This window comes from Micrasema longulum, unplaced genomic scaffold (genome assembly GCF_059751315.1).
Source record: "Micrasema longulum isolate JH-2025_06_02 unplaced genomic scaffold, ASM5975131v1 h1tg001813l, whole genome shotgun sequence".
NCBI classification, from domain to species: Eukaryota; Metazoa; Arthropoda; class Insecta; order Trichoptera; family Brachycentridae; genus Micrasema; species Micrasema longulum.
Window position 1 is genome coordinate 2987 of NW_028278987.1, and position 25340 is coordinate 28326.

The following is a 25340-nucleotide window of genomic DNA, read 5'->3' on the forward strand; positions in this document are numbered from 1 at the left end:
TGACAACCAACTAGTTTCAGCAATACTATGCCTTCTTGAGGGTTTATTACAAACTAACATAACATATATAAAATATAAATTTAATATATTAAATAATAATGTTCCGCTAAGTAAGCGCTTCAAACATAAAAAAAGAAAATAAAATTGTCTGATAAAAATACGAATTAGCGATGTTAACTATGTATTTGAATTTCATTCCATGTAGAAAAACGGTCGGCTCGTCGGCCTCGTGGTGTAGAGGTCAGTGCGTTTTCCTACCATGCAAGAGTTCTCGGGTTCGATTTCCGACATGGTTGATATGAAATATTTATTTATAAAGGCGTTTTTACACTAAAATATTTCTTAGTCCCTGGACTGACACCCGAAGCGTAATACTGATCATCTTACCTTCATGTAACAAGAAAAAATATCAAGATACGCTGCGATTGGTGACATTTTAAACATAATAAACACTTTAAATTGATATCAAGAAATTGATAATGGAGGCCGGTTGCGCATGGATTTACGATTGAATAAAGCCAAATAGGTTGATCAGTTTTTTCTATTTCTAGTGTAACTTGGGATACAATGAAAGCATCCACCCCTTTCCCGAAACTGTTCATAAAGACTTGAGTCTTTCGTCAGTTTCGCATATCAATATCTTTTTTTTTTAAACGAATTAAGCGAAAATTTAATATTTCTTTACAATCAAACCGCGAAAATAACAAAACAAATAAACTTTAAAAACTTTCATTGTACCCCTCACTGCAGTATTGTCAGTTTGTGATCAATCAAATACACATGGTCAGCACAATCACCTGTTTCTAATTTCCCAGTATGACAGTGGAGGAATACAGTGTTAGTTCCAAATTGAGACCGCGGCCGCACGCTCCAGATCCCGCTTCGGAAAGGAAGAAGAACGTAGTAATACAAACAAATCAATCAACGACACGAAACCCAAATACATATAGGAAACATTAGAATAATTTGCCCTACACAACATGCACTCAATTAACAGAAGAAAAACAATACGTATCTATAACAAACCACAGAGGAACATCAAATTATCAAGACCGAACTCAGGCAAAATTACTTTTCGTCATAGTACTGAATTCCTCGCAAAAATCATTTTCCTAATACCAACAGTAGAAACAATCCTATGCAAAGACCTTAATCGTCCTAACAATCTCTCAGACCTTAAAGCAGACGAAACAGGTCCTAGAGCATGGTCGGCGCGTGGTTCTCTCGAGTTAGTCTACTATTTAGATTTGTAATTTACCATTTCCCTTCTATGGGACAAGAACAACACAGACGGACAAGAGTTCAGTTCAGACAACCAATGCTAGTACTCAATTATGTATCCTTTTATCTTAAACTGATTTAGCACTCATGGTAGACCTTTATCCAGTTCCTCCCATTTTTCTACCCATTCGCTCACAAAATGAAAAAATGCTTTAACGTTAGTTGGATTAGCCAATAAGCTTGGATTCCACATCGGTCTCGTCACCTCTGTCAAGTAACTTGTAACTTAGGATAGGATAGGATGAAAAATGTTTTTTTTTTTTTTTTTTGATAAACATGTATAGTTTTTAGGGCATAATTCAAAATTATATGAAATGTTTGCCTCGGCACACACCTCAGTGAGGGAACATTATTTCAAAGATCACAGTCTACCTTTGTGGCATCTGGTAGACAGAATTAGTTCGTAAATTCTCCAATCGTCAGACTACACCGGCTCGGAAACGAGTATGGAGAAATTAATATGTTTCGTTTTAAATGAACAATTTTAAGATTAAAAATTCTTACGGGAATAAAATCAAAATAACTGATGTTATTCGAATACTGGAAAAAACACTATGACTTTTTCTATTTTCCTTACGTACACTTAAATAAACTATTACAATGGACAAACAAAAACTTCTTAACACTAAATGTCAAGAAATTCAATATAATACATTTCAAAACACAAAAGAAGAACCATAACATGAACATAAAAATAAACAACGAAACTCTTCAAGAACTAGAACATGTGACTTACCTAGGACTCACAATGGACAGACAATTAAAATGGACAAAACACATAGACGGACTCACCAGTTTGAAATAAACTACTTGACTAAAATTGAGACCTTAAAAATTGTGCACAAAATAACACTGGGAAACATACAAGACGACGACATAATATTAGTCAAAAATGCTGACATACACAAATATAACACCAGACAACAACAACACTATCATATTGAAAAAGCTAAGACAAACACAGGACAGTCAAAAATACTACATAATGGACTTAAACACTACAACGACTTACCTTACTACTTGAAAATATTTACTGGAGACAAATTTAAAATCAATCTGAAAAAGCACATGATGACTGAACTAATTGGACTAGACGAGACATAAAATGACTAGACAATATTAAATTTCTAATGTAACCCTAACGGGTTTTTTAAAATTGTAAATAAATAAAATATTTAAAAAAATAGTACCCCGTGTAAGGTTGTTTTTTTGCCTAAAACTGTTATAGTTTTTCAAACACATTTACAGTAACCGGCATTGAGTAAAGGGCAACGGGCTTAAGAAAGAAACTGCTGGCCTAATCGGCATTGCAGAGCGTCATCTTTATCATTCATACACATACCAAATTCGTACGACAGAGAAGACGCTAAGTCTACAAAGTCGGCAGTCTCTTTCCTAAGCTCGGTGTGCTTTATTTACTACCAGGTACTGTAATTATGTACCTACCTAATTTTACGTAGTGATTTGCCTTTATTTTTGTATTCTATAAAGCGTAATGTAATTCGATACTTTTAAATACAAATTTAATCGCTGTTTATTAGATAAGCCAAACACATTTTAATTTTATACCTGTTATGCAAAAGCCTTCTGGATGTGCATAGTAAATAAATTTAAAAATAAATATTCATAAAAGTGTTTATTGATATCCATAATTTCGATTTACACAATCTTAGAAAAATGTCGTTTACATGTTCAAAAGATTGATAAAATGAAGGAATTTTTAAAATTAAATTATTGTTTTTTAAAGGTTGCTAACCTCAATAAACTCGAGTACCCCAAGTGTGCGATAAACAGAGTAGGTAGTAGGTATGGATTTGCATATCTTTTGGCTTGAATAAATTAACTGATCTACTGGTAGCTTAAAAAATACAATTTTTGAAACAAATTCAGAAATGCCCGCGGTGAGTTGCATTCTGCGTATTCGTTTTTATATATACTCGTTTTTATAAATACCAGAAAAAATGGATTCAGTAAATATTACAGCAAAAAATCCACGTGGATAAAAAATACAGTTCTGAGTGTGAAATAGAATCAGAACTCTGGACGAGTGATTTGACTCGATAGTTACTCTTAGGAAAAATCCTGAAAAAGTAAATCGAGCGGAGATAAGTCCGTTTCGTAGTGCAGTAGTTGGCATCTTAGCCCACCATTTTTGAGGTCCTGGGTTCGATTCCTGGCAGGGTGTACGTAATTTTTTAACATTGTTTTGAGTATCTCCAAACGTTTGCAGACTGGCCAAATTTCCTACCTTGTGAGTTATATAGATCTAAATTTGGTGCAACAGAGAGGGAAAACACTTTTTAAGGTAATACGGAAGTCTAAGTATTTACAGGGCTTATGACCTATCACTGGCTGGTTTAAGTGGCCACTTTACACACTGTGTAACATTCACCTTTCTGCCCATGTTTATCATGCGGGTAGATGAAGGTTTCAGCTCTTTTACTTCACAAAAAGAAGCAAGAGTTGAAGGAATGTGGATGTTTAAACATAAGCAGAATAGTGAATGTTACAGTGTGTAAAGTGGCCACTTAAACAAGCCAGTGACAGGTCATAAGCCCTTAAAAAAAGCTTTTAAATCGGGTTGTGATCCCGTGGCTAGTGTCTCGGACTCACAGACCAATGGTCTGTGGTTCGAATCCCATTCTACCCCAATTTTATTTTATTTTGTAATAGTGAGTTATTTACAACTCATTGAAAATGACTCTCAAAATGAAATATTTGGGTAAATCGAAAACATTTATTCAAAAAAAAAAATGCCTAGACATCCATATTCCCTTTAAAAAAGTAATTTTCCTTTCTGTTGCAACAAATTGAGTGAAATACTGATTTTGATTTGAATGATGAAGTCGTGTGTTTGCAATATTTCATTGTTTTTGGACTGGGACCTGAAACGTAGGAATGATCACATTACCTTCACGTAACAAATTAATGAAATACGCTGCATTTTGTTTACTAATGCAGTGCCCTAGGCGCCTCTGGATGCGGAAAGGGGAATGATAAGAATCGTGGGATCGTTCTAGGGCCCAAAACAGCTAAATACTGAGTTTCGAGAATAGGTAGATGACTCAATTTTTTTTTAGGTGCATAGTGGTTTGACTTTGTCAGAAATAAAAGGAAGATTGCAGCAACTTCCTGTGATAACTGTCATCAGGTGGAGGCGATACGGTTGGCTGGGCCATGTACCGCGGATGCTTCCTGAGAGCCATACCGCGGATGCTTGCCAGCTCTACAAGGCATCAGGTTCTTGACGTTCTGGACGTCCACTGGTGACTGCTCGTCGGTTATTCATGTCGGTAGCTTGATAACAGAAGAATTTGTTCAAATCATTTACGAAACGCCAGTATCCATACAATACTACTTAAAGAGAAGCCCCTTGGCTCTATTAATAATAATAATAATAATTTTTGGATAATTTATATAGCGCCATTTTTGTGAAAATCACCTCAAGGGCGCTGTACAATAAATAAATATCCCAACACGTCTTGCTGCTACAGAGCGCATGGACGGTTGGGATTCTAGTTCCTCGTCTCCAATTATGATATATTACAATTATGATATATATGAGCTAGATAACAGAACGTCTTGCAGCTACAGAGCGCATGGACAATAAGAAATCTAGCCCCTATTTACATTTTTATTTTCAATTTTTTTATTTGACAATGAAGTTTAGAGTTTAAGTGATATTTTAAAAACGAAATAAAAAGCAATTGCTTAGAACGAAAGCGTTTTAAAATATTGGTTAGGTTTTTAGTTTAACAACAAACGTGTAACGCGCGATTTCAGTTTGCGATTGCAATTCTCGACCTAAGTACCTACGGCCCGTTCTGTTGCTGTAAACTGTACCTAACTTCGTGACTGATTATAGAATGTTTTTTTTCGTATGGGCGGCTCTATTAGTCAGTGGCGTATTATTACTCTAAGATCCAAAACGTATGAAACGGACTTAATACTAAAGAGAAATTTCACAGACGCTAAATAATTATAAAAAAGTTAATATTTTGGTATTTTTTCTAAAAACGGTTTTTTTTTTTTGAAACTTTTATTTAGAAACCCTTCCGAATTACATAAATTAAAAAAAATTAAGAATTCTAGTTGAAAGAGTTCAGTTACATTTAATTGTTTAGTTTGCTGTAAGATAAGGGAGATCACATACTAACTTTAATATTTTATTTTTCCTTCTTTGTGGTATGTTTATGACACTTTAATTTCCTGTTGCCCATAGTAACTGCATTAAAAATATTTTAGTTTTTACATAGGCTTCATACAATAGGATTTTTTCAGTTTTTGGAACAAAGTTTTTGATTTAAAATAAAAGACACGATAATGTCTACTTTGCTAAAACTAAATTAGTGATGTAAATTGTAGTTAATTATTTAAAATTTATTTTTTTACTATTTTTATATTTTAATTCCTGAAAAAGCACTACCTAGGTACATTAAAAAAGCACTACCTAGGCACATTCGTCGTTGTTCCACGATCCCGATGATATACATGAGCTTTGAGCCGACAGAAGGGTGGAGGCTGTTTGCAGTGGCGAGCCGTGATTTATTTTATAGGTAATCTTTAAAAAATGATCATTAATTTGCACCTACATAACATGTAAGTAATAAATAAATAACTATTTTTTCTGTGGTTCTGTGAGAATCAACTCAAATAACAATTATTATGAACCACGTGATATACGTAGCTTTATTCTACCTTTTTTTCATAGAGTACTGTACAAATGTTTATTAACAAATACCACAATGACATTCAGCAGATATTTCCATTATGATCTGTCATTGACAGTGTCAACACTTGAGCACTGACCGATTTAAAAAAAAAAGAATAATGCCAAAAACGGCCACTACAAATGCCACCTGTCTTATGTGATACATAATAGGTCAACGGTATCCTATTAAAGAAAAATAGTCCTTTGGACAAAATGATCGAAATACTAGTTTCCAAATAGAGAACCTTCAAATAATATTCGTAATCTGCAAGTTTGTTTTAGTACTAAAAAAGCCGACTTGGGTTAAAGACGAAAAATACAGTGTACTTTTTTTGTATGGAAGAATAAGCTGAGGTAATCGGCTATATTCATTTTCACTGATAATGGTCTCGGCGCTTGCGCTGGGCGCACCACACAGATATTTTTTTGTAGGAAGATATGAACGGTGATTTATAATAAATAACAATAGCTAAGGTAATTGGCTAGTTTCATCCTTCACTGAGAACTGGCTTCATAGATTTTTTTTTGCACCACAACAGGCCAGGAGGCTCAATTACAGTGGTGAATTACATCACATAACACTCAGGTTTGAGAAAATTCAGATTTATTTTTTGTGTTCTCACCGGGAATCAAACCCGGAACCTTCCTTGTGTGAGTCAAGCGTCTTGACCACTACACTGCAGAGGCTGCGTATGAAGATGTAAACAGTAGTGGTGATTTATAATAAATTACAATTATTTATTTATTTTTACATTAAAATGGTTACTTAAAAACATTATTATCTAAAGTCAAATAAAATGGTATGCTGTGCATAATCGCTTATTTTGACGATTCGCCCCTGTTGCATGGATATATTGCTACTAATCAGTCAATATTATTATGTGTATCTTCATAATATTCTACTCGCCACTCGCCACTGCCACCGGCTAGCGAACTCGCCTCTGCACTGGCCTCGAATACTGAAAGGAAAGCGTCTTCCAAATATACACGAATCAATTTAATTGATGAGTTATGTAGACTGTTTGTGGACACCGTGTGCCCAACTTAGAAAAAAGATATGGAAAGAAAAATGATGAGATTAACCCTTTTCAAAAATTATTAAAATCCTTGGTTTAATCAATATGCCAATTTTAAAAATCTCTTTTTAAATAGGAGCAAGGCTTCGCAGTAGTTCGTTATCATATTACGTGCAGTTTGAGCATGAAAATATTATAAGTAAAGAAGATAATTAAAGTGTATTATAATAGTATTTCGGAGTACGTATTATATTTTCCAGGAATATATGTGAGTAATTGCAAGGGCGTGGCTAAATATCTCTTGACAAAATATGAATTGTGCACACAAACGCGCACATATATTACATGTGTGTGAAATGCGGTTATCTTGATCCAATACCGATTTGTTTATCACGATAACCAATTTGAATTCGGCTTTTTAAAAGATTTGAATGCTTAAATATTTATAAACAAGATTTGGAAGGTAATAAACCAAAATCAGTGATCGAATATCCCATTTCCAAGACAAACAAAAACGATTTTTGCCAAGTACCTTAGCCTTGTACATGACACGTAAGGCTACTAAATACAGGGGTCCAAATATAAAAAAAAAACAAGATTTGGGTTTCATCTTCTTAAGATTTCATCTTGAAATAAATAGAGCCACGTGTTATACACATTCTCGTCACATTTTGTTGTCCTGTTCAGAAATCGTATCCTCATATATACAGGTTGTTCACTAAACCCTGTCACATCCGAAACCACGATGATCAGTATGAGCAAGAAGACATATTGGCACATTAAAATATTTTTTTAGAACTAGTAAAATGTTAAAAAATAAAATATCAATAAAAGCAAATGGTTCTTTACGTCTGCAGGGGAGAAACGAGGAGGAGGGAGGGGAGAGTCTGATACTGCGCCCCCCTCACTTCTCCCCTGCAGAAATAAGCAACCATTTGTTTTTTTAAAAATATTTTATTTAAAAAAAATTCTTTGTTCTAAATATTTTTTTAAATATGCTAATATATCTTCTTGCCCATACTGATCATCGTGGTTTCGGATGTGACAGGGTTTAAAAAGAACACCCTGTATGATTCTTCTGTACGTGTAATGTCACTGAACTTTTCCTAAACGGCTAAACCGATTTACGTGCGGTTTTCAGCGAAATGTAAATCTTTACGCTGCGCGTGTTCGTAAATGTGAAGATTTTTAATAGTATGTGTAAAAAAAAAGTAAGATGCATAAATCTTTTTTCCCTCGACCTACCAGGGTTCCATTCGATGAGAATGCATGTACAAAAAAAGGAAGGATGTTGTTTTTGTGCGTTTTAAAAAAGTTTGTTTTTTAATGTTTACAAATAACTTTCCTTTTTTATGGATCCCAATCAGATTTCTTCCTTACATTCCTTATAATTTCTTCCCATTCGTTTCTTTTTACGGGATTTTTGGTAATACTAAAATAATATTGACTGACATTCAATTGATTTTTGAAAACCGCATTCATGTATAAAGTGCACCCCTGTTGGTGAGAAGAGCCGAGTTTGACATTTGCAAAAATAATTCTATATTTGAATCCCCTTGCTGTATGGGTGCGATACCTTACAGATATCACACCACACGCATACAACTTGCATTTATCTTAGAGCGGGTATACACACTACATAGATAGATGCAAAAAAAACACACATTGAAAAACATACATAGTGCATTGTATTAGGTTTACTATTTGGGATAAATCTTTTTTTAGAATGTATAAATTGTATTTTATATTACGTATTATGTAAATGAGTTTTTAAAAATAACAAATAAAGATATGTTTGTCTTCTATAATTACCATCTAGGTACAACTAGCAAAACCAATAATTTATTTTATAATTTGGACATTATTCGTCCAGCATTTAAAATTTCTGTCGGCGATATAAACGCCTATATAAAGGTTGTTTATCTTTTCAACAACCTTGTAGCAAATACTCAATCAATAAATAACACATTTTTCTCAGAATGATAAGCGTTTTGCGAAAAATAACTTATTGGTATATTTAATTTATTGTATCTGGGCGAAAGTTAATCTGTAAATTTAAACTTCTCTTATGTACATAATGTTATGTAAATTATAACTGATATACAGAGGCAACTTTATTTTCATTTACATTTATACAAAAAATTCAAGGAAATGTTTACTTGGATCAAAAGTCAGATGAATAATCTGCAATAAAAGTGATTTTACTAGCGATAGTTCACATAGCAAAATCTATAGTAATACTTAAATAATCCTAAATGTAATAACTTTTAAATATTAAATAACACAATTGAACGTAGTAAATGCAATAAGAATTAATTTTCCGCGTGTATATAATTATATTTGCGATTAAATAATAATTATAAATTTAATCATGTGAAAAGGTCATGTGAAAAGTCGGAATAATCGACGTGCGTGCATGAGAAGATGTATGAATGTGAAGGAAGCAAAGGAAGTGTGCCAGGACAGAGTGGTGTGGCGTTCTATCCTCTCTGCCTACCCCTCTGGGGAAATGGCGTGATGGTTAGTTAGTTAGTTAGTTATAAATTTAATTAAAAAATTGAAAAAAAATAAATTAAATAAACAGAATACATTTTTTTATAGTTTAACAAGGTTTCATACTTCCATAATTTGTATGTATATTAATAATATTATGGTCGCAGTGATAGTAAACAAATGTAATACAAAGTTAAAAGAACAATGAATAAAGCACGTAACGTAATATTTAACTTTAGCAAATATACTAGAACTAAAGATTCATATAAAATAACAAAAAATTCTTAATTTAAATTAATTAATTTACTAGAATGGGTCAATATGATATTTAAGATTAAAATCAATAAAATAAAGACGAATATTATATATTATTTTGACTACAACATACACTCAATAAATACAAGACCGTCAAATTATTGAGTGGTTTCCGAGGTAAACGGTGTTAAATGGTGTTGATAATACCGTTTTCCTAGGAAACCACACTCTAGTCACCGTTACGACGGCTGTCCACGGCATCACCGTTCACTACGGCCGTTAAACTACGGGCACCGCTGTCCTAGGAAACCCTAGCTTAACAGAAAAAAAAACAGTTTTGTATGTATAGTGATAAATTTTTAAAATTCACTTTCAAAAGACTTAAAAGATATTCTTAAAAAACCCCTTAAAAAAACTGTTCTTACAGCCCATGTGACGAGACGAGCGATATGTGATGTTATTTTATCTAGTTTAAATTGTGTCATAATATGGATTATATCCCCTCATACCAGCTCTGCCCTCATGCTGCTTGGGAATATTTTGTACAAATAAAATATGTAATGTAATGTAATATGTAAAGTGAAACGATTATCAACAATTATCTTTAAGGGGGATAGGCGGAATCTGGGAATTATGATGAATAGGTATTTAAATATTTTTTTTCTGCCGCTTCCTCGCAAATGCCTCCCGGCTACTGTGTGAAAAAGACCACTGCACGTCGGACTGGTTTTTCCTTACTTAAATCCACGTTTTGTTATCCCATTTTCCGCACTAAAAAACTGAACCAATTTTTTTATTTTTTTATTAGGAAAGAGTGTCAAAATGAGATATTATATTTGTATACCGTACGGCTGAAGACGGCAGATAAAACTGAGCGTTTTATGGGTTTTTGGATGGTCCTAGCTCTTATAAGAAACAATTTATAAAAAAAGTAAAACGGTGAAGATACGCCAATAGTAAATATCTATAGTGTGTAAAAAAATCTTTTCTCTAGTGCCATAATTCAGGGAGAAAATACGGGAATACGTCAGACCGCCTTTCCTTTTAATGTGTATTCATGTCTTCAAAGTTATCTTAACGTGTTGCAGCATATCTTTAAGCCCTATTTATACACAGTTGTATATTTTTATTTAATTTGATAACATGTAAACACACTTAAAATTTTCGTTTTTCCTACTTTGTATTGCAAGTAAAAATACTGTCGGCCTCGTGGTGTAAGGGTCAGCACGTTTGCCTACCATGCAAGAGGTCTCGGGTTGGATTCCCGACATGGTTGATGGTTGAACTAATTGAGCTGCAGTAACACCTGGCAATATAATTCGTTTGTATTATACTTTGAGTTATTAGATTAATAAATAAAAACAAGTAAAAAAAACACCGGTGTAGTTAAAATTTTAGCGATGATTGAGAACCCGTGCGTAGACCAAGGGACGTCCGGAAAAGCCATAGAAATACGGGCTTAGTGACAAGAGACGAATCTAAGGTTTCTCGTGTCATGTTGGATGTCCATAAGTACCAATCTGCCGTACCGCACCGGTCCGATTGCTAACAGTATTCATTAATACAATTTGCATTATAAACCTTCTCATTACCTACAAAAATATATGAACTCCTGGTTACCAGAAACGTCTAGGGGTGGTATTCTGAATCTTCTCTACCCCCTAGAGAGTAATTAATTTACGGATTTTAATTTTTTGCATGTGTTTATATTTTGCTTCATATCTGGCCACACTAATGATTAAACATCAAATAAATATGAACATTAAAATCAAACATGATCATTTTCATTAAGAACAATACTGCCATTACTCAAAACAGGTTGAATTGACCAAACCGCGTTAATTTTTTTCCGTTTTTTAAACAGTTTTATATTTGACGTTTTATCATCAGTGTGGCCATTTTATGAAGCAGTGTCGTCGTATTAAAAAAAATAAAAACCCCCTAATTATCCACTCTTTGGGGGAAGAGAAGATTTAGAATACTACCACAGATATACACACTTTTAAAAACTTTTTTGTTACAAGTGGCTCTTTTTTGCGCAATTGGCCTATGAATGCTTTGTTTAATTTGAACAATGACCGCTTTCGACTAAATAGGCATCTTCAATACATTTTATCAAAATCATTGTCTATGGAGTTTTATCAAGAAATATCTACAAAAAAAGCAACAGCATTATTAACACAACGATTATTTAACTAAACATATCTTTTAAGTTAACTTTTTTGGTGCAACTGTCTTTTATAATAATTTTACGAATTTACAAACAAAGGTATTAGTTTATTTTTTTTAAAAGTCACACCAAGTTCATAGAATTCCCAATGAAGTTATAATACATTATTATGATAACTATTTTAAACGTGATTTATTTAAAGCATGCCGCCTCAATTAAAAATTAATTAATTATGAATATACTTGAATTTAAATTAAGACAATGACTTTGAAATATGTCACGTATTTTGTGTCATACGAAAATAATTATGCATTGGTAAATATTCAAGAATAATTATGTCACACTCAGCAAAACAGTGATAAATAAACTGGGAACCGTTTTGCAAGACATGTATTGAAATTGCACACTTTTGCAAAATTCCACGAAAGACAAATGTGACATCTTTCTACGCAGAGAAATTTTGAAATATTTACGAATTTATTTGCCTTGGGCGAAATTCTGCACAAGAAAATATTTCGCAATTCGATTCTTTGTAATTTTCGATGTTAGGTTCTTAAGTAGATTACAGTGTCAGCTGGTTTGAATTAAAGATGGATACTATGAACGAGTTGCGTAAACTATTTGTCGAATTAAGAGGTGGGTTATAAATCTGGACAGATCCTAACGGGGTAAAGAAATGATCTAAAAAGGAAAGTAAAATTAACGGATATTTTAGAAAATATAGTTGGAATGGTGAATGTTGCACAGTGCACAGCCACTGACAGGTCTCAAGCCCTGTAAATACCTAAACCTCTTTATTCCGTTCTCAAAAATGTTTTCCTTATTTTATTTTATTTATTTATTTATATATACGCCCAATGGGCATTTTTATGGACACATTTGTACATAGAAAATTATTATAACAAAATTAGAAAGACTCAATGGTTTATAGTAGATTTTGTGGGAGCGGAAGCGGGAGAGAGGTGTTTATAATTGAATTTGATTCAGTGATTGTTTGAAAAAAGACAACTTGCTATCAAAGAAATCAGGACTGGTATGTTCGTTGGCAGACCTAAGAATTCTGGGCATAGGGGAATGAAAACCATAGTTAGTTCTATAGTTATCGGTATGAAAGAGTAAGTTTTGTCTTTTATCTGTAAAGATTTAGATCTTCACTCTCTAGGTAGTGAAATCCAGCTTATGGGCAAACGTTTGGACATACTAAAAACATTGTCAATTAAACTAACAGGTATAAAAAAGCATAAAAATTGATAAAGGTTTCAAGGCGTTGCCAGTCGGTGAAATAATTCAGCCAGATGAATCTCACCGACGTCAATAAAGATTTCAGCTCTTTTACTTTACTAAAGTCAACAGATGGAAGATTTGAGGAAATTTGGATGTTTAAACATAGGTAGAATAGTGAATGTTACAGTACAGGTACAGAACTCAAGTATTTAGTAACATTAGTCTTTTCAATATAGCCAGTTCCCAGAGAAATATTAATAACATTTACGTAATATTCTTCTCAAGTTCCTACTGTAAAAACTCAGATGTTTGGTGTTTCGAAAGAACCTATTAGCGAATAATAAAAAAATATAACATAATTGTTTGAATATAAATAAAAATACCATAGAATTAAGAATAGTCCAGAAACCGCATACGAGCATCAAACAGGATGCGACTAAACTACTCTTAAAACAGTAGTTTTACGTTTTGACCCATTAGTTTCTTTGTAGACGTCGCTCAGTACGCAACTTCCGATTTGAATTTAACTATGCCGTAATGTGTCCTTTTAAAGTGTAGAAATACTGCTAGGATCTTAAAAAAGCAGGATGGGATCACATTTCATGTGTAATTAGCAAATGAATGTGTAAGTAGCAAATGCATTACTTAAAAGTTTGTCAGATTGTCGAAGAAAACAAAATGGACATTTTGTTACTGTTGTCAGGGTTGTAATTTTTTTTACCCTACTTTGCTCATCCAATGAGAGAACTAATGACCTCGGATTAAACAACGCCGTGATGGTCATTTGACCGAGATTATCTTTAAAACATCAAATATTATTTTAACATGACATAAAAATATCCGTTTTATGTAAAATAATTTTCGTTTTATATTTTAAGTTCAAAGTTTATTAATTTAATTAATCTCATTAAATGACCCTTAACATATCTACTCTGTTGTGTCAATCAATGTTTCCGCGCGTACAATAAAAATTTTAAGAAATTAACAAATTGATTTTTTTACCTGACACTTGTCTTATGATTATATTTTTTCCCATCTGACAACATTACGTGGTGACTCCACGAATGCGCGCGGCGAAAGTGGGGGGATTTTCGGACCCAGTCTGATGATTCAAATAAATATTTTATGCTCCTTCTGGACTTTTCTTAATTGTATGAAAAATACTTTAAAATATTCAGTGATACAAAAAAAGGAATAATGAATTCGTTATTTGATGCCTGTTTAGACGAAAGCGCTTATTAGACAATACATTAATGAATATAACTAAAACGAAATTTAGATTACACGTTTCTTACTACAGAATATTATTAAAATTAGTAATTATAAAAATAGGAAAGTCAGTCAAAATGTTATTGTCACTAAACATGGAAGAGTATTTAGATTGTGACAGATGACAGCTGGCTTCTTAATTTGATATTGTGACACGACGCATAGACAACGATTGTTCTCGCGTTCAAGGCAACGCTAACAATTGAAATATTTGAACAATTTTGACAATATAAACTGCCGGACAAATAATGTGAAATTCAAATGACCACGTTGATTAAACGAGAGAAAATAATTGTAATATTTCAACACCCACAGCGCGAAACTCTAGACCGATATATTTGGCCAATTTACTCGTAACGTATTTCACCTCACCTCTTCACCTTTTATATCTTCCGGATAGAAAAATACTTGTTAATAAATTTTATCTGCACCTAATGGTGCATAAGGCACAGTATTGGTGCATTTGTTTTGTGAAAGCGAAGCCATCAGTATTACGCTTCAATAATATAATCATTATAGATAACTAATAATTATTCATTAAAGTTTTAGTTTATTAAAAATAAAAACAGTAAAAATTTAAGAAAAAACTATAAATAATGTTATCCGCTTCAAATGGTGCATAGATCACCGCAGCGTTGGCAGATCATTTGGAATGACCCGTGATCAAATATTAGGAAATATTTTTATAAAGAAAGAGGAAACAGACACTAATTATTTCTTTTAAATCATAGTCTCCTGGAACCAGGACTCTACTGGTTGGTATTCATCTTTAATAAAGAAATGTAACTTTTTATTACAATTTTAAATTAAAAAGGTTCTGCGAAATACTGTAGAGCTAAAAAAATTTTTTTACTAATTAGTAGCAAAAAAAAATTCAGTTTGGAATTTTAAATTCCCGCGAAAACGGTTTCTTGCATTGATTTCGCCCTTAATACTCGTACATCACAATTCGGTTAAATTTTGAACTGTGTGACCGTTTGAATTTAAAAAGGACATCGTCACGAATCTTGACGTCGCAATTGCAAAGGCCGAACATGTCGCGTTTTTGCGGAAACATATTTTTTTAAGATTTTATTTTAAAGTTATGTGTAAAAACATTCCTCCACAATATTCATATTGATTTCGAAAATACAATTAATTTTTCTAATTCCGTTTCACAAAATTTTATTGATATTCGTAGTATGTGATTTTTCCCTATTACTTTTTTTAATATTTATTTTTAAAATAGAGAAATGTGTGTGTTGCGTGGCGAAATCAGCCGTTTACAACGGAGTCCTGGCGCCAACCATGAAGCGAAGTGTAGAATTGGAAAAACAAGGATTGAAGTAGGCTTAATGCTGTCAAAATAAGACCTTTTAGTCGAAAATGTGGTAGAACTATATAAAATGTCGAGATCCGTGCATTACGTCAAGCTGAAAAACTATTATCTACAAAATTAAGACAAGAGTTCTGCGTTGGTTTGGATATGTAGAGTGAATGGACGGTGAAAAAACGGATATAACGAGTTAGTATGGGAACGTTGATGGATGCAGAAGACCGAGGAAGATAAGGCATGACCTTCACCTTCTTATATTTCCTCTTCCCGGTAGAGGTAACGCAAGTTCTTTAGCCAAGAGATGCGCCTTCTACCTGCACTGCGTCTTCCTTCAATCCTTTCCTGTAGAATGACTAGCAAAAGGTTTGGTTTTCGCCTCTCATCACATGCCCAATTCAATTTTCTTTTGTTTATAGTCTTCCATCCGTCGGAGAACGTCTACGCTTCGGACTCTATCCACCCAGGAGATTTTTAATATCCTCCTGTAGCACCACAGTTCAAAGGCTTCGATCTTCTTCGGCGAGTGTCCACGTTTCGACGCCGTAAAAAATCAGCCAGTATCCTAAATATTTACATTGATGGACTTACTCAATCACCCGAGCTCCAAGTTTTAAAGTCATTGGTAAAGTTTGTGGCTTTTTCCGAATAACCATACATTTAGTCTTGCAAATATCCATTTCTAGCCTTTTATTTAAACTAGCCGCGTGTACTTTTTTTTTTTTTTTTTTTTATTTATTGGGGATATCAACAGTAATACATGTAATACAAATATAACAAATAACATATACAGAGAATAAAACCAATGACAGATATCCACAGAAATACATTAAATACACGTACAATACATACTAGTGTGTTTGTGTGAGTGTAAGTGAGTGAGAGGGTGGGTGTGTGGGTGTTATATTGGAAAGAGGGTGTCAGGTATCGAAAATATAAATATATATAAAATATTAAGAAATAGAGATAAAATTTAATAAAATAAAATAAAACTTTATTATTGAAACTAAGTATAAGACAAAAAAGTATGTTTTAAGACGCGCATTTTAAATGTTATTTTTTTACAATCAAATGGATCAATAAGGGGAAAGTTCAAATTATATTCACTAGCAAAACGTATAAGTGGAGAGTTCTGGGCATAGTTCGTACGAACTGCTGGCACATGAAATAGAGAGCTCGACGTGTGACGGGTGCGGTAGCCTGGGACATTTAATGATAACTCTGACAAAAGAGCCGGACTATCAAGGCGTCCACTGAGTATGTCATGAAGCACCCCCATGTCCAACAGTAGACGGCGATCTTCTAAAGTAAGCAAAAACTTTGTCCAATAAGAGCTGCAGGTTTTTCATACTATCTGCTAAGGCATGACCAAATTCAATAAATACTTGAAGATGGACATGCAAAAGTTTTAATAATCGGCGCGCGTGCTTAAGATGTAGGAATGCAGAGGAAGTAATCTGGGTAACCCTCCGGGGAAATGACATGATGTTTTTTTGTTGTTACGAATTTTGTTTGAGTCTCAAATTTTATTTTGACACAGCTTGGTAAAAATAACAAAACCTTTTAAAAATCGCGGACTGTAGCTAACCAAACGCTCGAATATATGGCAGGTGCCGTGGGTGCGACGCGGTCTGGCGAACACAACGGTCCGTGTTCGATACAGGGTGACGGCAGTTTGGATTGAGGGAGGGAGGAGTGTCCGTATTTAGGGTGATTGAACAAATCCGGGTCATACCATAATTAGAACGCTTTTCAAATTATGGCAGTCAAAATGAAAATGAAAATAACAATTTTGGTAGTTCAATTTATTGTACTGATTTGTTGGTACGTAAGAACAGTCTTGCTGGGAACCAAATTTTAACTTTGAATCATAGGCGTGGTAAAAAAACGGGTGTGTATTTACTATTTTTTACTTGATTGCCACTTTCATTACGTCTGGACCTGTGGATAATTATTAATTATGATGCATTATGAAAATTGATACGATCTTTTAATATTTGATTATATTTATGGTTTATTAAGAGAATTAGCGAAGCTAAACAATTTTGATAAATAGGTTTTTGAACATTTTTTTTCTGGTACTCTCTCACAAAAGCCTCCCCGATACTGTGCGAAAAAGTCAACTGCATGTCCGACTGGTTATGCCTAACTAAAATGGACTAAATCGACGTTTCGTTGTCCCGTTTTTCGCACTTTAAAACTGAACCGATTTGTTGATTTTTTAAAAAAAGAGTATCATAATAAAATTTGCAATGTCGGTACCTTTTGCGTTTTAAAAATAGTTTAATATTTGTTTACCGTTCGTCTGAAGACAGCAAATAAAACTGGGCGCTTTTTTGGGTTTTTGGATTATTGTGGTACAATAAACAATTTCTGTTTATTTTCAAACTGTAAAGAATCATCAACAATAAATATCTATTGTGTAAAAAATCATTGCTCTAGTTACTAGTACCATTATCCATGGAGAAAATACAGGAATATATTTTATAAAAAAATAATTAACGTGAGATTTATTAAAATCAACCTATTACAGCAGAGACAGAGAACATTTTAGAGAGAGGAATATGGATGTGGCTTTCAGACCTTTCATCAGTTGTTTTAAATTTGGACAAACTAAAGTGTAAATTTAGGAACGTCCAGCCTGCCATTCGTAATTTTATACAAATTTATTATTTTTTCTTATTTCTCTCGTTTAACTTGTTGTCACTAAAGTGTTCAAATATATTTTAAACAACCAGGAGCGCAAGGCGCAAGATGAGATCGTTTTAAAACGAATGTAGGATTTTATAAAAGGGCGCGGTTAAAACGGATATGCAAGTAGCGAGAGAGGGTGAAACGGTTCCGGCTGACAGGAGAGAGAAGAGGGGAACGTGAGATACAAGAGAATAAGTCTACACATTATTATCTTACACAACTTATACAGATAAAAAATCGATTGGTTTTGCTGCCCAGAAATAAAAATTAATAAAGAAAAAAAGAAATAAAGCAAAATATTTGAATCTGAGACATTTGCAAATGTGACACATTTACAGCATTACAGAAACACAAATGCTGTAGCTGTACCTTAAAGGATAAACCATGGGAGTCACATTGAACAAAATGATCAGAAAACAATATTCGGATAGTAGGATTTCCAAAACACGATGATAACTTTTTAACCAAATGAAATAATTTCAATCTGTAAAGAACTTTCGATGTAAAATACTACTGTAGTTAACGGCTTTTTTTCATTAAAATAAAGATGTTTTTAGATTTAAATAACTTAAAAAAATGTTTTTTTGACGATAGTGGAATTCGCGTATGTAAGGTTTATAGTCCACGATCGATAACACACACGAGATAAATAATTTCACCTGAAATTTTAGTGCAACGACCGATGAAGCAAGTCGGCGTTTTCTATAGAATCCAATACAACATATTATGCAACTCTAACGTCCTAATCGTCCCTACAATGGAGAAATGAACAACAAAAGAACGTGGCCTATTAAGAGACCACAGGGCGCAGTCAATGCCCAGTTTATTTGAATCGGTCAGTCAGTCAGCATCAGTCACTCAGTTCCAGCATGTAGTTTAAGTTCAGTCTCTTCAACCCATCATCGCCGCTACGTTCGCGCTACACAACCGTATCTTATTAAGTGCTGTATCTTATATGCCATGTAATAAATTTGCAATAAACAACAACCTCATGTCTTCTGTCATTAATCTTTAACTGGGGTAGGAGCTCCAACCTTAAGCAACCAAATCCTACATGTATAAAATTGTTTATTGCGATAATTTCTGCATTTTTAACCTCAAAACGGCAAAAAATGAACAAATGAACTCCTGTATTTTATTCTGCAAGGTACAGATTTGACTTATACGCGAACAGCGTTCTATTTGAAGTTACAGACTAATTAAAAGTTGACGAAATGATCTTTACAGATTTCTCGATGGTTCTGTAGTAAAAATACTCGTAATCAACATGGTAAACACGATGTTGCTGGTATCATCAAAACATGCTTTTGGGCCATTTCTAAAAAAAAAACACTAGCATGGAATGCTCTCGTAAAAAAATGTAAAACTGTGTCAGTTGAGTAATATTTGGTAATAAAATCAAAATTGAATAAATCATTCGGATTAAATCATACAAAATAATTATTTAAATTAAATTTTACAATGTAAACACTTTTGTAAATCGTTCTTCAGGTTATAAAAGTGGCGTTATATTAGAAGCTATCCATTATTATTTCAATTCATATGTGAAGGATTCTTTAGCGGAGTTTTGAACCCTTAAAGAGTTGATTAAAATAACAGGTCAATAGGATAACAACATGTTTTTGAAAACCGATAGGCAACGGATATTTTTATTGTATTTTTATGTCACACATAAATATTGAAAACATTGCAAAGTGATGTTTTATTTCCTTTGGATAATATTTAATTTTATCTCGTTAAATCGCTTGTCTACAGATATTATTAAGTGAGATGAAAGATTTAGATTTAAATCCTGGAGCGGGTTACTGTTTTTTCTGTTATATAATGAATACACGTTCTTTTTATCTCTCGATTCGTTTAAATATTACGGTAAATTCCGTTGTAATCTCCGCTAGCTAATCAATACCACGTTTTCCCCAATTTGGTGAAGTTCAGGTTACCATAGTAACTAGTTTGAAGAGGTGGTGAAATAGGAAGTTGACCACCTGATCGATATACCAAATGTCAACCGGATGAGGTCTTCAACCTGCGGAAACCAGCGGAAACTACATGATACCTACCAGGGGAGCAGAAACATCGGGCGATTGTGTTTCAAAATCGATTGGTAAATTGAGATCTTTTGGGGGTAAAAGTGATACACGCGTCTTGCGTGCACATTGCACATGTGTTTAAAATAATTGAAAATAAAGGTATTTTAATCGGTTTATAATTTCGTCATATATTATAAATACCGTTAAAATATTATTTGGAAAGAGTTAATCTTAATTTTCTTGTTTTTTACCAAAAAATATTTGAAATTATGGATTTAAGATTCATTTTTTATTTCTATTTTTAAAATATATTAAACTGTTTTTTTTTTAATAGTACCTTTGTATTCAACTCGATGGCTGCTAGAGATAAAATTCCTGAATCAGGAAGTCGGCCTCGTTGTGCAGCGGTTGGCGCGGTCGCCTACCATTCTTGAGGTCCTGGGATCGATTCCGTGGATACGGTGGACGTGAAATATTTCATTTAAGAGGTCATTTAAACTGCAATTTTTTGCTGTTCCTAGACTGCGTATGAAGAGTATTACTGATCACCTAATCTTCATTTAACAAATGCTCGAATTACGCATCATTTGCTTAACAAATTCAGTGTTCTATGCGCCACTGGGCGAGGAAATGGAAAAAATTTAAAAATGGATGATTTTGTTATTTTTAACTTGTTAATTCTTTCTTCATTTTAAACGAGCCGTATTTTTTAACTATTGTTTTGTACGTTATACATATTAACAATAAAGAAATTGAACTAATAAATAAAGCAATATTCATTGTTTGATTAATTATAATCATTGTTTAGAAATCCACTTGTCACAAGTCTGACGGCGTCCATTTGCAAAAATGTAATTTACAACAACTCCCCCAACGAGTTATTCAGACCTGTCCGATAATACCGGGAGGACAGGTGCTATCGAGAGGTACGCTAGTTCCGACTTCGAGTGGTTTCCAATTCATTATTCATGCTTTTCCGTTGAACTCTGCGTGACAGTCGGTGTATAGGTTCCTAACACATCCAAACGACCCAGATCGATTTATGTTACCCCGGTGGGAAGGATATTATACAAAACAAAACTACCTAATTTTATATAATATTACTTCCCTATCTGCACTTAGTGGTGCATAAGGCACTGCATTAGCGCTCCAATTAAAAGCGTATCCAGATAATTTTAGTTGGATGGAAGGTGACGTGAATCTGACGCTTTAGTCAGACAGTGAAATAACCACCATTAAAAGAGCGGAGTTTGACATTTGCAAAAAGAATTCCATTTTTGAAAAATATTTATTTTATGTTTTCGAATTCAACCATAAAAAGTACCTAGTACTTACTTAAATTTAATATTTGAATATTAATAGTTCATCAATCACACGTACAGAAAAATTGTGTATATTGCTGGTGATATAACACTTTTTATTTTGCTTTGAGTAACAGCAAATCACCTAATGACGCAACGAAAAGATTGAAATGTCAAACTCAATGCTTTAAATATATAGTTTATCGAAAATTCGAACAACAAAAATACGTTTGGTGAACCAGCTCATAGCAGGCAAGCCAACGTTTGGGCCGGACAACGTCTGCCAGGTCCGCTTACTAGTAGTGTATACAAAAAAACATTGCTCCAGTGCAATAATCCACGGAGAAAATACGGGAATACGAATGTATGAAGAGAGTTGAGACTGCGATTTCTTTTAACTTTTAAGTAATTTAGGTACAGTGCGTTCGAACGTTTAATAAGCCCAATGTTGATATGTTAGTGCTTGTCGGTGAACCAAGTAAATATACAACTTTTGCTTGTGAAGAAACTTTTCATTACGCACACATAAGCAAAGTTTATTAATGATTTGAATGGACTGTACCTACAAACGAACAAAAACAAGTACAAAAAAACAGTCAGACATACAAAAAATATAAAAATACTCGTATACTCGTATATCCGCACGCACACGTGCATTTTTGAGGTGATATACAGGGGCGGATGACGAGGTATTACCGGCATTAATATCTACGTAAGCATAATCTAGAATCTACAGTGACAAAATACATTGGAACCACGTAACAATCAACCGTTCATTAAAATATTTGAACAAAAATGTTTGACAACAAAATAAGTGGCCAATTATTAAATTTGCTTTCTTACAGGGGCGTTCAATAGTAAATAAACATAAAAAAATGGTTCATATTTTCAATCGAAATTGTTAACAATGAAATTTCCAAGAAATATCCACAAAAAGATATTATTTTGTATCACAAATCTGACTAGATTAGTATAGTATTATTGATAAGATAATTACCATTGGTAACATAGCTTCATTATGACCATAAGAGAGCACTTTTTAATCTAATAGTAAATAAACAGATTACAACAGAGATGAAGAACATTTTAGAGAAGGTAATATAGAAGTCCAAGCATCTACAGGGCTGATGACTGATGTGGCCACTTTACACACTGTGTAACATTCACCATTCTGCCCATATTTGAACATCTATTTTCCTTCAATCTTTCATATGTTGATGTTTGTGAAGTTAAAGAGCTGAAACCTTTATTTATGCGGGTGAGATTCATCTAATTGAATTATTATTTTAACTGTCCATTATTTATTATGGGAGCAAAAATTCATTAACATTTTCTTGTATACCCACGAACAGGCCATGCCTTTGTGGGATTTTTTTGTTTACTATTTTTTTAATATGTATTTCATTGCTATGTAATTATGCTTTAGTTTTTGAATACTCTGTTTTATCAAAAATGTTCATTGTAAAAAAACATTAAATAAAAACAAACAAAAAAAATTTAAAAAAATAAAAATTGCACCTACACACTAGGCAACGCCGAAATTTTATATTTTTTCAATTTCTATACTTCTTCATGGACCAGGTGGATTTATCAACAATATTTTGAGTTCGTCCAAATTTTTGTAGACAATGACTAATATTAACAGCTCCCCAGGGATTTTTTTTATTTTTTATTTATTTATTTAGTTCTATGTAACATAGTCTAATATATATTTACAACACAATATTTACATCTATACTTATTCTAACATTATTTATCACTATTATACACTTAATATCCTAATTTATAATATTAACTGTTTCATATGTACATTTTCATTAATTATATTCACTACTTACACTATATACTACCTAATATTTTTCACATATATACTTTTTACATTTAATTTTAAATATATTTACATTAATTTCATTTTTTATGCTTTCTGGCATTTCTTCAAATAGTTGTATTCCCTTGTACATAAGGCAGTTCTGGGACATTGCTTTTGATTTCTTTTCCAGTCTTATATTTTTAGATCTTCTTGTTGCATAGTTATGAAAGAACTCATTATTTTTTAGTTTATTTTGAAAATATCTCGGAACTATTCCTTTAATAATTTTGTTTTTTTCAATGGCAACATTAAATTAGATTATTTGATCAATTATCATTGAATCCAGTCCTTGTCTACAAAAATTTGGACAAACTCAAAATATTGTTCTAATAGTAAATAGTTGGAGCTGTTGAATATTCACATCTTATCTAATTGTATCATGTATCAATAATAAATTTAAATATTATATTTTGTATATTGTATCGTAAATATTATAATAATTACATATGCCACAATAATACATTAGAAACACTTTTTATAACAACTATTGGTTAGTTTAGTGGAATTTATAATATTATTTAGGCATCGTAAACCAGGGTGACCTTGCGCCTGCCTGGTATACTCTGCGCCAAAACTATAATTTGTCGCCAATAATTTTACGTCTCATCAATCAATACTAGGAAAATAAAAATTTACCTTAATTACCCTGAGGTTGTTAGATTTCTATGGTTAACATGTCAACGAGACATTTCTCTTGTAATACTATTATTGCAATGACATTCTCACATTTGCTGATTCTTAGTGAAAATGTTTTGATAAAAAATATACATTGCGCCAGAACATTACTCATATGATTTTTGCACGATTTTTTAATTCAGCGCAAATTAGCCAATAGGATACATTGCTCCGAATTATTTTTTTCTGCTTGTATGTTTTTAGTGGTTGCTCAATAAATAAAAAAAAACCTACATTCTATTTTTCTTTAATGAGGAAGTTCAGTGTTTTTTTTTAATTTTTTTATTTGTTAATAGACTGTTAAACTAAGTCTTAAATTATTTTTTTTAATTTTTATATATCGTATTATCGGCGCCACGATTTTTCAAAGTTTTGTATTTCTGAAATAACTCCGCGTGTAACGTCAGAGGTTCATTTCCGCTTATTCTCATTCAGTTCTTCCCATTGGTCCAGAAGCGACAAGCAGACCGGAAATCTTCCATATCTCTCAGATCATAGGTTGATTCACATGAACCAGTGACGTCATTTAAAGTAGTGCGTTTTTATCAAAATATTTTTTATTATTTTTTCTGTACATTTTCAAGAAACTTTGGGGTACAATTTAATGCTCTAATTTTTACCCCGCGTAAGAAAACATTTTTTGTATCCAATTTCCCGTAGGGCTGAAGTTCCTCATTTAAATATGAGTTTTTTTTTATTGATACACTGGGTAGGATTTTTCAATATCAACGAGCATTGCGTATCATTATTACCAGCATTATTACAGTCTCCTCGGGTTACGGTACATATAATTATGCTTTTTTTTGTACAATTCAAGTCAATCAGAGTGAATTAATGCGAAAATTATCATCATCAAGCTCTTATTTGCACCCAATAGTGCATAGGGTACTGGATTCCTAAGCCAAATGAAGCGTAAATCGATTATCTGTTACAAGTCCAAAGAGAATGAAATATTTCATAAAACTACCTTTAGAACAAATATTACACGTCAATCTTTGCAGAAATTGGAAGGCAACTCATGCGAGGCATACGAAAAAAA